The 14,654-nt window shown below is 41.0% G+C and overlaps 1 pseudogene; it reads left to right on the top strand.

Annotated features, from left to right (window-relative positions):
• Positions 1–1,514: 1,514 nt before the first annotated feature.
• Positions 1,515–14,654, top strand: part of LOC135275350 (non-histone chromosomal protein HMG-14-like) — a 32,405-nt pseudogene continuing 19,265 nt past the window's right edge.

Consider the following 14,654-nt stretch of genomic DNA (forward strand, 5'->3'; position numbering starts at 1 on the left):
AATGACTTTTGGCTAAGTCCCCAAAAGCAACTGCAGCAAAAACAAAAATTGACAAGTGGGACCTAATTAAACTAAAGAGCTTCTGCAAAGCAAAAGAAACTATCAACGGAGTAAACAGACAACTATAGAATGGAAGACAATATTCACAAACTATGCATCTGACAAAGATCTAATATCCAGAATCTATATGAAATTAAAATCAACCAGCAAAAAACCAATTAATCCCATTAAAAAATGGGCAAAGGACATGATCAGACACTTCTCAAAAGAAGACATACAAGAGGCCAACAAACATATGAAAAAAATGCTCATCATCACTAATCATCAGAGAAATGCAAATCAAAACCATAATGAGGTACCATCTCACACCAGCCAGAATGGCTATTAATAAAAAGTCAAAAAATGGCCATGCACAGTGGCTCACGCCTATAATCCCAACACTTTGGGAGGCCGAGGCAGGTGGATCACAAGGTCAGAAGATCAAGACCATCCTGGCCAACATGGCAAAACCCCTTCTGCACTAAAATACAAACAATTAGCTGGGTGTGGTGGCACATGCCTATAATCCCAGATACTCAGGAGGCTGAGGCAGGGGAATCACTTGAACCTGGGAGGCAGAAGTTGCAGTGAGCCAAGATTGTGCCACTGCACTCCAGCCTGGCAACAGAGCAAGACTCCCTGTCTCAAAAAAAAAAAAAAAGAAAAAAATTAGCCAAGCATAGTGGTGCACATGTGTAATCCCAGCTACTTGGGAGGCTGAAGCAGAAGAATCGCTTGAACCTGGGAGATGGAGGTTGCAGTGAGCCAAGATGGTGCCACTGCACTCCAGTCTGGCTGACAGAGCAAGACTCCCTCCCAAAAAAAAAAAAAAAAAAAAAAGTCAAAAAACAATAGATGCTGACAAGGCTACAGAGAAAGTGGAACACTTAGATACTGTTGGTGGGAATATCAACTAGTGTGGCCACTGTAGGAAGCAGTTTGAAGATTTCTCAAAGAACTTAAAACAGAGATACATTTGACCCCATAACCCCATTACTGGGCATACACCCAAAGGAAAATAGATAATTACACCAAAGGATACATGTACCAGTATGTTCATCGCTGTGCTATTCACAATAGCAAAGACATGGAATCAACCTAGGTACCCATCAATGGTGGACTGGATAAAGAAAATGTGGTACACACCATGGAATACTACACAGCCATAAAAAAGAATGAAATCATGTCCTTTGCAGCAACACGAATGGAGCTGGAGGCCATTATCCTAAGTGAATTAATGCAAGAACAGAAAACCAAATACCACTTGTTCTCACTCATTAGTGGGAACTAAGCTTTGCATACACATGGACTAAACATGGGAACAACAGACACTGTGGACAACTAGAGAAGTGAGGCAAGTGAAGAGTGTGTGAGCTGAAAAACTACCTACTGGCTACTATGCTCACTACCTGGGTTCAAACCTGCACGTGCACCCTCTATATTTAAAATACAAGTTGAAATTTTAAAATTAAATAATGCAAACATATAGGAAGAAGAAGGAAGAGGAGGAGGAAGAGGACAAGGAGAGGGAAGAGGAAGAGAATAAGAAGCTGATGCCACCTAAGGCCACTGGGCTTGCTGACCTGCCCCAGAGCAAGAGAAGGAGCACCAAGGAGCAGGCTCAGGGGTATAGCTTGATGGAGGAGGTCAGGGGTATAGCTTGATGGAGGAGGGGCACAGATGGTCCCCCTGGGTCTCTGTTTCTTGAGGCTGCAGAAGATGGATGCCACAATTGGCGGCAGACCCTGAGTAGGGCACCTTGGAGGGCAGATGTCCTCAATACCAATGCCAACAGAGCACCTGGGATGGAGCCCCATCAGCAGCACCTAAACTCATTTCCACTACTACCACCAGCAAACCACTACCCTTCAAGCAACCAGCCAGCCAGTGAGAATGACAAAAAGAAAGGTGGGCAGGTGCCACCATCTGTATCCCTCAGCCTTGTTCCTGACTCAGTCTCAGGGAGGTAAGCAATGGAGGAAAAAGAGAGATGGAAAGAGCAGGTGATGACAGCCACCGTGTTTACCTACAGAAAGAAATGAAGGCACAATTAACAGAGAGTTTATCTGGGCCAAGGTTGAGGATGGTTGCCTGGGACACACATTTATGCTGCCTTGGGGAGTGCTTCTACTTGGTCTTTGTTACAAGTAGGTTTTTAAAGGCAAAAGGGGAGAAGGAGTGGGCCGATACAAAGTTGTTTGACAGGAATTCCCACTGATGTACAGAATTAACATTGGTTAGTGATTGGCTTTACACTGTTGAACTATAGCATATGAGTTATTGTGTCCAGTGCATGGCATGTTATGGCTACTTGGCATCAGTTAGTCTACAGTGCATAGAGCAGGTGGCTTTAAGATGTAATGATTTAGCTCGAAGGAGAGTGAAACATGGCTGCTGTCACACACTGTCACAATTCAATGCCTCGCTGGGCCTGATAATTAAAGGGGATTCACTCCTTTCTCCTAGGCCCCTGGAACCTGAACCAGAGAGAGGAGTAAGAGAGCTTTGAATTAAGCATCAGACAGATGTTTGTCACTGTTTGAATGTATGCATCCCTCCAAAATTCATGTTAGAACCTAATACCCAAGGTGATGGTATTAGAAAGTGGGGCCATTGGAGGGTGATTAAGTAATAAGGGCTTCACCTTTGTGAATGAGATTTGGTGTTTACAAAAGGGCTTGAGGAAGTGAGTTTGCCCCTATATAACTCGTCTGCGATGTGACAACATAGAGTTTGTCCCCATCAAAAGATGCAGCAACAGGTCACCATCTTGGAAGCAGAGAGAAAAGTTTTACCAGATACCAAATCTGAGAGACTTGTTTGGTGTTAGGTATAGATGATGTCTGGTAATGAGTAAGACAACAGAAAGTTGTAGGATTTGCCATCTTGGCTACTATAACTCATACTACACGCCTATAAGACTGTTGTTTTTAAAAATGTAAATAATTCCCAATTTGCTTATAAACTGAGTAATGCTGTATTATAATGTAAACCCAAGAATATATTGGAAAACAGTCACTGAAAAATATATAATGCTAAGAAATCGCTGTACTAACAAACCTACAATTCTGGCCAAACAGAGCAAATAAGTTGTTATTTGTGATATATCTAATAAAGCAGGTTATTTGAGCTTATTTGTGTTGCTATTGTAGAAAGCAGAATCTCCACTTTCTCAAAAATGTTTAACCAGTATATACAAAGTAATTGGTCACCAAAAGCAACTGTCTTATTCTAAATTTTTTGCTTGTTTCTCCTTCTTTATTAAATTTAAAACTCTTTATTGAACACATTCTCAGAGCAATTCTACTTTCTACCAAATCTGCCAGCAACTTGTTCTTGGACTTCCCAGCCTCCAGAACTGTGAAAAACATATTTCTGTTATCTATAAAGTATCCGGTATCAGGTATTTTGTTATAGCAGCAGGAAGAGATTAAGATAATGTTTTAAAATGAAGAGGACTAGAGCTCACAAACTGGAATGAGACTATTCTGAATAGCCCAAAGTGACCAAGGTAAAAGAAATCAGACTGAACCATCATTAGGGGAGCTGGTTCCCAAGATAAAGTGGTGATTTGGCAGAGAAAAGTTATTGGAAGTTATTGGACAAATCAGTCATTCAGATTTACACCACAATGAGTTGAGTCAGTTTTAAAAACAAGTTGCATAACGTGGAGATGTGTGCCAGTATCCCCCAGGATGCTTGCTCCCAATTCTTTTATAGATTTGCAAACAGATTTGCAATTCTCAGCTAAGCAAATGTCCACTCAGAATCAAGAATACACTTTCTATCCTGCATTGCAGCTAGGTCTGAACACGTGACTAATTCTAGACAATGGAATATACATGGAGATACCACGTGGTTTGAAGACCTCCTTTAAAAGCCACCATCTGGTACCCTCTGCCTTCTGCATCCACTTTCTTCAAGCATTCCTACACACTACTTCTTAAAATGTGAATTTAGTGACCAGAGCTATAGCTAGCATTTGGAATCATGAGGATAATGGTCACGGCCTAAAGATAACAGAAGCACAAACTAAGAATTCTGGATTCTTAGAAAATTTTGAAATTAGAAAAATCAGACCACCCCTGGTCAGCCTACCTCCTTTTACTTGGAAAAGGAAAAAAAAAAATCTATATTTTTAAAGCCAAACTGTTATTTTAGGCATCTGTAACACAGCTGAACCTAATTTTATATGAAATAGATACAAATTGTTATCACAAGTAATCTGTAAGTTCAAACAGAGAAAAAGAAAAAAGAACTAGATAGTACCTCTTCACCTCAACGTAGTCAAAATAACATAGATACTAAAACCAATATTTGTGGAGATCTTATGCAAGGAATTATACCAATGGCTTCACATGCATTATTTCTTTCATTTTCTTAGTAACAGCTCTATAAATATGTATCATTGTATACATCTTAGAGATGGAAAAGTTAAGACTTAAAGAAGTTAAATAATTTGCCTAAGGTCACACAGCAAGTATCTATAGAACCATAATTAAAAACCCACTCTTGACAGGGCACGGTGTATCACACCTGTAATCCCAGCACTTTGGGAGACCACAGTGGGTGGATTGCTTGAGCTCAGGAGTTTGAGACCAGCCTGGGCAAGATAGTGAAACCCCATCTCTACAAAAAATTAGCTGGGCGTGGTGGTATGTGCCCGTAGTTGCAGCTACTCAGGAGGCTGAGGTGGAAGGATCACTTGAGCCTGGGAAGTTGAGGCTGCAGTGAGCCATGACCATGCCACTGCACTCCAGCTGGGGCAATAGAGCAAGACCCTGTTTCAAAAAAAATTTTTTTTAATCTATCTCATTCCTCTAAAGTAATGGCTAAACTCCTCCCTTAGTCACTATACAATACACCTGCCTAGAGGTTCTTCTGACAAAGATTTATTCATGTAGCAATCTTAAACTGAGCTGCAATAACATTTCTTAGAATTTTAATAATGTATAAGTGAGGGATGTGTTTGATGTTAGGTATAGATGATGTTTGGTAATTAATAAGACAATGGAATGGTGTAGGATTTGCTATCTCGGCTACTGTAACTCATACTACACATCTACAAGACTGTTGCTTAAATAAAATGTAAGTAATTAATTCTCAATTTGTTTATAAGCTGAGTAAGGCTGTACTATAACATGAACCCAAGAATATGTTGGAAAACATCCACTGAAAAATATATAACACTAAGAAAACACTGTGGTAACAAACCTACAATTCTGGCCAAATAGAGCAGATAAGTTGTTATTTGTGACAAATCTAATAAAGCAGGTTATTTGAGCTTATTTTAAGAATAGTGTTGCTATTGTAGGAAGTAGAATTGCTCTGAGAATGTATTGAAGGAAGAGTTTTAAATTTAATGAATAAGATGAAACAAACAGAAAATTTGAACATTAAAATAAGAGAGTTGCCTTTGGTGACCAGTTACTTTGCATATACCAGTTAAACATTTTTAAGAGAGTGGAGATTCTAATTCACTGGCATTGCTTTAAAAAATTACATTTAGGAATGCTCCTCAGAGAACCAATAATTACTTATATTGGGCTTATCCCATAGTAAAAGACTTGACACAGTGTAGATGTTTAATATATATTTGATAAATGAGTAGATGGTTGAATAAACATAAATTGTGCTTTATCAGTTTCAAGTGATTTTTACAGGAATTATCTCACTTGACCCTCAAAAGCATGCTGACAGTGGACAATGGAAGTGTGATTATTCTTATTTAAAAAATTAAACATTGAGTTTCAAAAATTTTGAGAGATTTACCTTAATCAACTTACTATGTGAATCCTTGTCTCCCATAAACACAAGAAAAACTACGTTGCTTACTGGGGAAAAGGAGGAGGAAGGGGTCGGGAGAGTGATGGGGGAGGAGGAGGGGGGAGGAGGGGAAGGAGGGGGAGGAGGGGGGAGAATGGGGGAGGAGGGGGAGGAGGGAGGAGGGGGAGGAGGAGAAGGGGGGAGGAGGGGGGAGGAGGGGGGAGGAGGAGGTGGGGGGAGGAGGTGGGGGGGAGTGGGGAGGAGGAGGGGGAAGAGAAAATACCGGTATTATGATGTATTTCTTGAACAGACCATGATAGTTCACTCCTACATGATACTTCACTACTTTATCAGATTGTATTTTCCAAAGGTGGTCACAGTAATATCGCCTTACAATGTGACTTAACACTCTCCCCATTGCGATGTAGAGTCTATGTTCTCAACCCTTGAATCTGGATTAGTTTAAGACTACGGGCCAGGTGCAATGGCTCACACCTCTAATCCCAGCACTTTGGGAGGCTGAGGCAGGCGGATCACCTGAGGTCAGGAGTCCAAGACCAGCGTGGTCAACATGGTGAAACTCTGTCTCTATTAAAAATACAAAAATTAGCTGGGTTGGTGGTGTGTGCCTATAATCCCAGCTATTTGGGAGGCTGAGGCAGAAGAATCGCTTGAACCCGGGAGGCAGAGGTTGCAGTGAGCCGAGATCATGCCACTGCACTCTAGCCTGGGAGACAGAGTGAGACTCCATCTCAAAAAAAAGACTATGGTAGAAGTGAGCTATGTGACTTCTTAAGCTAGATTATAAAGGGTGATGCAGCCTCTGCTTGAAGTGCTTGGATCATTCACTTCGGAAAAAAGCTACCATTGAGCTCCCAGCCTACAGTCAAGACTAACTTGAGAGTAAATCAATGTGAAAGTGGATTCCCTAGCCCATACTTAGAAAATGCCTATTCATAGGCCGAGCACATGGCTCACGTCTGTAATCTCAGCACTTTGGGAGGCTCAGACAGGTGGATCACCTGAGGTCAGGAGTTCAAGACCAGCCTGGCCAAGATGGTGAAACCTTGTCTCTACTAAAACTACAAAAAAAAAATAGCTGGGCGTGGTGGTGGACACCTGTAATCCCAGCTACTCGGGAGGCTGAGGCAGAAGAATCACTTGAACCTGGGAGGCGGAGGTTGCAATGAGCCGAGATCACACCACTGCACTCCAGCCTGGGAAACAGAGTGAGACTCCATCTCAAAAAAAAAAAAGAAAGAAAAGAAAAGAAAGAAAGAAAATGCCTATTCATTCTTCAAAACCCAGTTCAGTAATACATCTAGACCGTCTTGTCTTATACTGTCTCATTCTCCAATAAACTGAACGTCCTTTCTCTGTGTAGTTCCTGTGTATCTTAAATTTTTCTCTAGGATTGCATTTAAAATATTGCACCCTCCACCTGGCATATACCAGGAACTTGGTAAATGGTTTCCAACTAATCAAATTGAATTTGGTGAACAAAAATCTGCAGCTGGTGCTGTACTTGACCAATTCCTGCTGACATTGGATGGCTCCACCATCACCACTGTCACTCATCCTGTCTCTACCCCACATCTGTTACACTGACCTCATGGTTCTACTCACTAGCCTGAACACTGCTCTCCCTTCCATCCAGCCAATGATGTTTCACTTCATATGAGAAACTACTCTTTCCTCACTACTTTTATGACTGTTAGCAGCATCTCTTTTCTCTCCATCCCCTTCAGGTCTCTCACTTACAGCATTTTTTAATTAGTTCCCTTGGGGCTAATAATTGCAAGATACTTGAATGGTAACACATTTTCTCCAAGAGCCCAAATATTAATTCCAATGTCATCTTTGTTATTTCCCCCAACTTACTAAATAGGGTTCCTGGTGGGCAGCATGGAGTGCCAAAATCCCCTGGCTGAAGAGACCGACTAGGCCTCCATTGCCGCCAATCTGTAGCTCCCACTTAGATTTATTTGTAGAATTACAGAAATCGTCTTATTCTTTTATAGATAGGACCTTTGTAGTACTGTTTTCCTGGGATACCTCAGTTTGCTGAGGTCACAAAGTCACTTGCTAAGATGTGACAGCACTCTACTCAGATAGTACAGTGACATCACTAAACCTAAGGCTTATGGGAACCGAAGCCTCCATCATATCCCTCCCACCTTTTGCTACAGTCTAGCAGAGGTTTATTAAAGTTAATATCTCTAGCTCACAGAGAAGGACTGAGATTCAACATTTTCATATTTTTCTCTTTTATTAACCATTCCCCAACTCGAGACTGACATTTCCTGTTTCGGTTGAGCCCGTTTAGACACATTTGGCACAGCACAGCTGGTTGAACATTTGCAGTCCAAGTGATTCTCCTTGCATTTTATATGGCGGTAGCATGCTGCAACAGGAACGATGACACTGCAGGCAGAAGACCTGCGTCCTGGTCCCAGTTTTCTCATTAAACACCTATATGACCTTGAATACGTCACTTCACCCTTCTATGTCTCCATTTATCTGTAAAATGGGGAAATCTCTAGGGACACTTTCAGAAATAACATTGGATGCTTCTACACTTTACTTGAAAGGCACTTTATTCATTCAATGCCTTTTCTTTCTTTCTTTTTTTTTTTTTTAATTAAGAGATGGGGTTTCTCCATGTTGGCCAGACTGGTCTCGAACTCCTGACCTCGGGTGATCCGCCCACCTCGGCCTCCCAAAGTGCTGGGATTACAGGCATGAGCCACTGTGCCCAGCCCATTCAATGCCTTTTCAAAGTACTTATATAAAAAAGAAACTTCAGGGCCAGGAACAGTGGTTCACCTCTGTAATCTCAGCGCTTTGGACACAGAGGCAGAAGAACCCCTTGAGTCCAGAAGTTCAAGACCAGCCCAGACAACATAGTGAAACCCTGTCTCTACAAAATAAAAAGTTTTTAAAATTAGCCAGGCATGAAGACTCATCATACCCATAGTTCCAGCTACTTGGGAGGCTGACGTAGGAGGATTGCTTGAACCCAGGAGGTTAAGGCTGCAGTGGGCCATGATCATGCCACTACACTCCAGCCTGGGCAACAGAGCAAGACCTTGTCTCTAAAAAAAACACAAAGAAAGAAAAAAAAGAAAAAAAAATTTAAAAGAAATCTCAGAGCCACCTTATAATCAGAACACAGATGATATGGTTGAAAGTCATGCTTTATAGAATTCTTGATTTTTTATATAAAAACATCTTGTACAATTATCCAGAATAGCATTGCCAACTCATCAAGCTTTCAGGGACAGGAGAAAGGGTGAGTAGATTGCTTCTGCTAGAGTTGAAATTAATAGCTCTGGGCCGGGCGCAGTGGCACACGCCTGTAATCCCAGCACTTTGGGAGGCCGAGGTGGGCAGATCACTTCAGGCCGGGAGTTCAAGACCAGCCTGGCCAATATGGTGAAACCCCATCTCTACTAAAAATACAAAAATTAGCTGGGCATGGTGATGCACACTTGCAATCCCAGCTTCTCAGGAGGCTGAGATGGGAGAATCCTTGAACCAGGGAGGCGGAGGCTGCAGTGAGCCAAGATCGCGCAACTGCAACCCAGCCTGGGTGACAGAGCAAGACTCTATCTCAAAAAAAAAAAAGAAAGAAATTAACATCTCTGAACCCTACCAGAGACAGCAACAGTAACTCTATTTTCCCCTCAAGCCCAGTATAGAATTTGTTATCTACCTACAATGGCTGATTTTATGTGTCAACTTAGCTAGGCCACAGCACCTACATATTTGTTCAAACACATCTGGAGGTTCTGTGAAAGTATTTTTAGACTAGATTAACGTTTACATAAGTAAACTTTGAGTAAAGCAGTTACTCTCCATAATGTGGCTTTGCTTCATCTAATCAGTTGAAATCTTTAAGAAAAAGACTGAGATCCCCTAAGGAAAATGGAATTTTCTGCCAGCAAACTACCTTCAGGCTCAAGCTACAAAAATCAACCCTTCCCTGGGTATCCAGCCTGCTGGTCTACCCTATGGATTTGGGACTTGCTAGTCATGTGAACATATATATATATATATATATATATATATATAGAGAGAGAGAGAGAGAGAGAGAGAGAGAGAGAGAGAAGCATGGGAGGAGGAGAGAGAGATCCTTTCATTCCGTTTTGGAGAACGCTTCCTGGACATAGAGGAAAAGCGTCACCCCACTCCATCCTGCCCTTATCCCCTCCCTTTATCCCACGAAGTTCTATCCCCTGACAGGAGGTCCACTTGCCTCAATAACAAATGCAAGTGAAAGGGATCAAGAAACTGCAAAGTGCCACGCGCATGTTTGCTAACATAATAACAATTATCATCATCGTTATTGTCATTTTAGAAATTTGAGAAACTAGATGTGGGGCCATCTGCACATGCCCAGTATTATACAACGTGAAAGCCTGGGGTCTCTAAGGGAAGACAGACCATTCAGGGCAGGGGGCTATTGTGCTTTGCGTCCACAACCCACAACCCAGCCACACATCAGATTATTGAAACCACTCCTGCGAAAGAACAAAATTGGTTGATTATGCATTCATCCCACATAGCTCTTGGCTCTAGCATTTCTCTACACCTCCGGAGATCTCTCATCTTCCTCTTCATCTACATTATCCAGAAAAGAAAAAAAGCCAGCTGTCAGAGGGAGTAATCTTTTTAGCACTTTTCCAATCAAAACCAGCCTTTGCTGACTTCCCCTGACTTCCTAGAATAAATCCTGCCTGGTCTCCAAAAAGCATGATGGCTTTTTAGTGCACTGGCTCCACCTAGTGACTAATAAAGAGAATGCAGCCAAACTTTCTTGGTTTAGATGGAGGTTACAGAATTGGCAGCTAAAAAAATCAGACAAGTGGCCGGGCCCAGTGTCTCACGCCTGTAATCCCAGCATTTTAGGAGGACGAGGTGGACGGATTATGACGTAAGGAGATCGAGACCATCCTGGCTAACGTGGTAAAACCCCGTCTCTACTAAAAATACAAAAAATTAGACGGGTGGTGCCACGCGCCTGTAGTCCCATCTACTCAGGAGACTGAGGCAGGAGAATCGCTTGAACCCGGGAGGCGGAGGTTGCAGTGAGCCAAGATCGCGCCACTGCAGTCCAGCCTGGGCAACAGAGCAAGACTCTGTCTCAAAAATAAAAAATAATCAGACAAGTTATACACAATAGTCAGACCTTGAATTCCAGAGACTTCTGGGGAACACTGTATATAGCTCATTTTAGGAGTGCCTAGCATAAAGTTAAGAGTATATATTTTAAGTTCAGGTATCTCTGAGTACAAAATCTTGTTCAGCTTCCTACCACATTTTGCCTATATGACTTTGGACAAGTCATTTACCTTATTTAAACTGTAACTTATTTGTAAAAACTGAGTTAATTGTGAATCCTTAATAGGAATTTTCTAATAATTAATATAGATAGTAGATAGAGTGTTTAATAGACTACTTAGCCCATAATAAACAATCAATAAATCATAGTTATTTCTATTATAGCTACTTGGAAGACTTCCATAGACTATCCATTTCTCTGTGGGTCAATGTTTCTTACCCTTTTAACTGAGCTAAACAGGAGATTATGATCAATTTTTAAATGCTTACTTTAACACAATTTGGATCTGATAGATACAGATTTCTCTGCAGGAATTATGCATTCTTTACCATGCTACTGCCTAGAGAGTAAATATTCTCTTTTATTTATTTATTTAAGACATAGTCTCATTCTGTTGCACAGGCTGGAGTGCAGTAATGCAATCATAGCTTATTGCAGCCTTGAACTCTTGGAATCAAAGAATCCGCCTGCCTCAGCCTCCCAAGCAGCTGGGACTACAGGCACGTGCAACCACACCAGGTTAATTTTTTTTTACTTTTTGTAGAAATGGAGTCTCAGTATGTTGCACAGGTTGGTCTCAAATTCCTGGACTCAAGCAATTCTCCCACTTAGGCCTCCCAATGAACTAAGATTATAGGAATCAACCACTGCCGAGCTATAAATATTCTAGTGATTCATGAAAGGCACTCAATTTTTTAATTAAATGTATGTCACATATGCTCCTTTGTTTGGTACTTACATGGAAGTTCAAAGTTCATTCTTAAACCTGAGACCTTGGGAATATAATCTTTTAAATTATTTCCTATATCTGTTCTCAAAATAAATCAAGAAAATAATTCTGGATCTTTCTTGAATGCAAAAAAGAAAGCACTTCTTAAAGAATGAGGAGAGCCTGTTAAATGTTAAAGCACACCTGTTTATGGTTGGCCATCATGTACCTTTACTCACTCACAACCAAGTCTTATTTCCAGAATACCTTAGTTTGTGATACAGCTGTCAACCCAGATGATACCCAGCCTTGCTCCTAGCCCTGTTCTTTTTTGTTGGTTCCTAAGAAGCATATATTTTATTTATAGTCCCATATTTCCCTGTCCTTCATTCTGGATATATTTCTTCCACAAGGAAAAAAAAATATTTGTAGTATAAAGGACTGAATTAAGATCCACGGAATTTGCAAGCTTGTCTCAACTGAATTGATTCAAGTCATGAAACCATACACAAGTCACAACCTAAGTCTCGGTTTTGTGTTTGAAAAATTATGATACCTCCCCATCTTACCCTACAAAGTTATGGTGAATATAATAAATTAGTGTAAGTAAATTATCTTTGTACATTACAAGATACTATATATAAATGTAAAACTAGCACTTCCAGCCCAGGGTAAATACTACTAGTTCAAAATCCATTCCCAATCGTTTTGTTGTTGTTTCTGGGTTTTTTTTTTTTTTTTTTTGAGATGGAGTCTCACTTTGTCACCCAGGCTGGAGTGCAGTGGTGTGATCTCAGCTCACTGCAACCTCCGCCTCCCAGGTTCAAGCGATTCTTCTGCTTCAGCCTCCTGAGTAGCTGGGATTACAGGCATGTGCCACCACACTCAGCTAATTTTTTTATTTTTTTTATTAGAGACAGAGTTTCACCATATTGGCCAGGCTGGTCTTGAACTCCTGACTTCAGGTGATCCACCTGCCTCAGCCTCTTGAAGTGCTGGGATTAGAGGCATGAGCCACTGTATCCGGCCAATTCCCAATCCGTTAAGTATGGAAACCCTCATATGCCAGTTACTGTATTTTTACTACTAGTGATTGAGAAAATACGAGTTTTCATTTGGGTTTCAATTCCCTTACAATAATTCCAAGGTCTCTCAAAGTGTCATGGTCAGATGCTTACAATCACTGCCTACGTCAATAAGGAGATGAACCAAAGGTGACCTCAACACATTGGGCTGCAGAATTTTTTCTTGTTTTCTGATTCCTCTACACCAACTACTTTCCTTTCCTAAATGTTTTCTATACTTGCTATGATTCCTGGTCCCCATTCTTCTTTTCTGGTTTCTGGGATACTAGCCCATCTGTCACTTCTTCTGAAACTACTGATTACAAATTCCTAACAGTTATTCATAGTTAAACCTATATAAGTATACACCTCAAAAGAAGAAAACAAAATTGATGTCACACATTGAGATGGAAAGATCTGATTCCAAAGTACTGGTAAAAAGTACAAAAATACTCCCCTCTCCAGTCCTGAGTTATTAATCATCTTGAGGTTGCAGTACTTAGACATCTGTTGGATAAAAGAACAGATTAGAGGGAGACAAGGAAATCTGCCAAGACCTGAGGCAGATGCTTCCTCTTAGACTTGGACCTCTTCGCAATGCGACATGTTCTGACTCTTTTCCTCAGATCTAAGTTTTAACATCGCATTTCTCCAATGTATTGGAACAGTTCCAGTAGAGGTAGAACTTGAACATAAGGAGTCCCAGGCATTACTGGGGCTACTTCATTCATTTATTCGAAAGAATTAATTAAGAGCCTACTCACTTTGCCTTGAATTATCCTAGGTCTAGAGATTTAGAAATAAAAGACCCGCATTCAGGTGGGCAGGAACATCATTCATGGCAGTGACTCAGTAAAAAGTGCTGAAGAAGAAATCAGCCATGGTTTTAGCCCAAAGAACCAGCTGACTACAAGTCTTGTGCCTATGGCTGGGCCTATGAATCAGGGGTGGACACAGCAGCAGTCTCCTGCAGCACTGCTTGATGTGTCCCTTGATACAGCTCTTCATTCCACTGACTTGGAGGCAACAGGATTATCATTATTTTCTAGAGCAATTAAAGCCACTGGAAACTGGGGAAAAAAGATGATATGTGCATATCAACCTTTAAAGAGCATGCATGTGAGCTTAATGTAATCTACCAACCTCTCCTTAGTAGAATGGATAGAGGGTGAGTCTGCTCTAGCTAGTTCTGTTCCGGATCTTCTTTTCCTCATTATTCCAGTTCATTTTTGGCCTTTTAAGAATTATAAGACATTTACAATTAAGAATAAAATCTATTCATACTTTTGAAAAAGACAGAAAACGAAAGAAAAAGGAAAAAGAGAGAGGGAAGGAGAGAGGGACAGAGGAGGGGAGAAGAGAGAGAGAGGGAGGAAGGGAGGGGGAAAGGAGGCGGACGGGGAGGGGACATATTGCTATGTTGCAATATTCTTCTCATACACTGAGAAACTCACCCAGCATATAGATATGTGTATACCCTGAGCAAACTTATAGAAGATCTTACCTTCTTTCCCTATAATCCCGTCTTAATATTTCTGCAGCAGTAAAAGTGCCTAACATGCTCTGTTGCGAAAATAAAAAGGAGTCCAAGTATATGATTTTCCTTTTCTAAAAAACGTGTCCCAAAAAATTCTACTTTTGCTAACCCACATCTAAGTAATGTCAAGGTATTTGTGGGAAGAATGACTGTTATTGGAGATTGAACTTGAAGCACAAGGTCTGAGCCTTGCCA

The sequence above is a fragment of the Aotus nancymaae genome, unplaced genomic scaffold (assembly GCF_030222135.1).
Source record: "Aotus nancymaae isolate 86718 unplaced genomic scaffold, 86718_ANA_hifiasm-v0.15.2.pri h1tg000016l, whole genome shotgun sequence".
Taxonomy (NCBI): Eukaryota; Metazoa; Chordata; class Mammalia; order Primates; family Aotidae; genus Aotus; species Aotus nancymaae.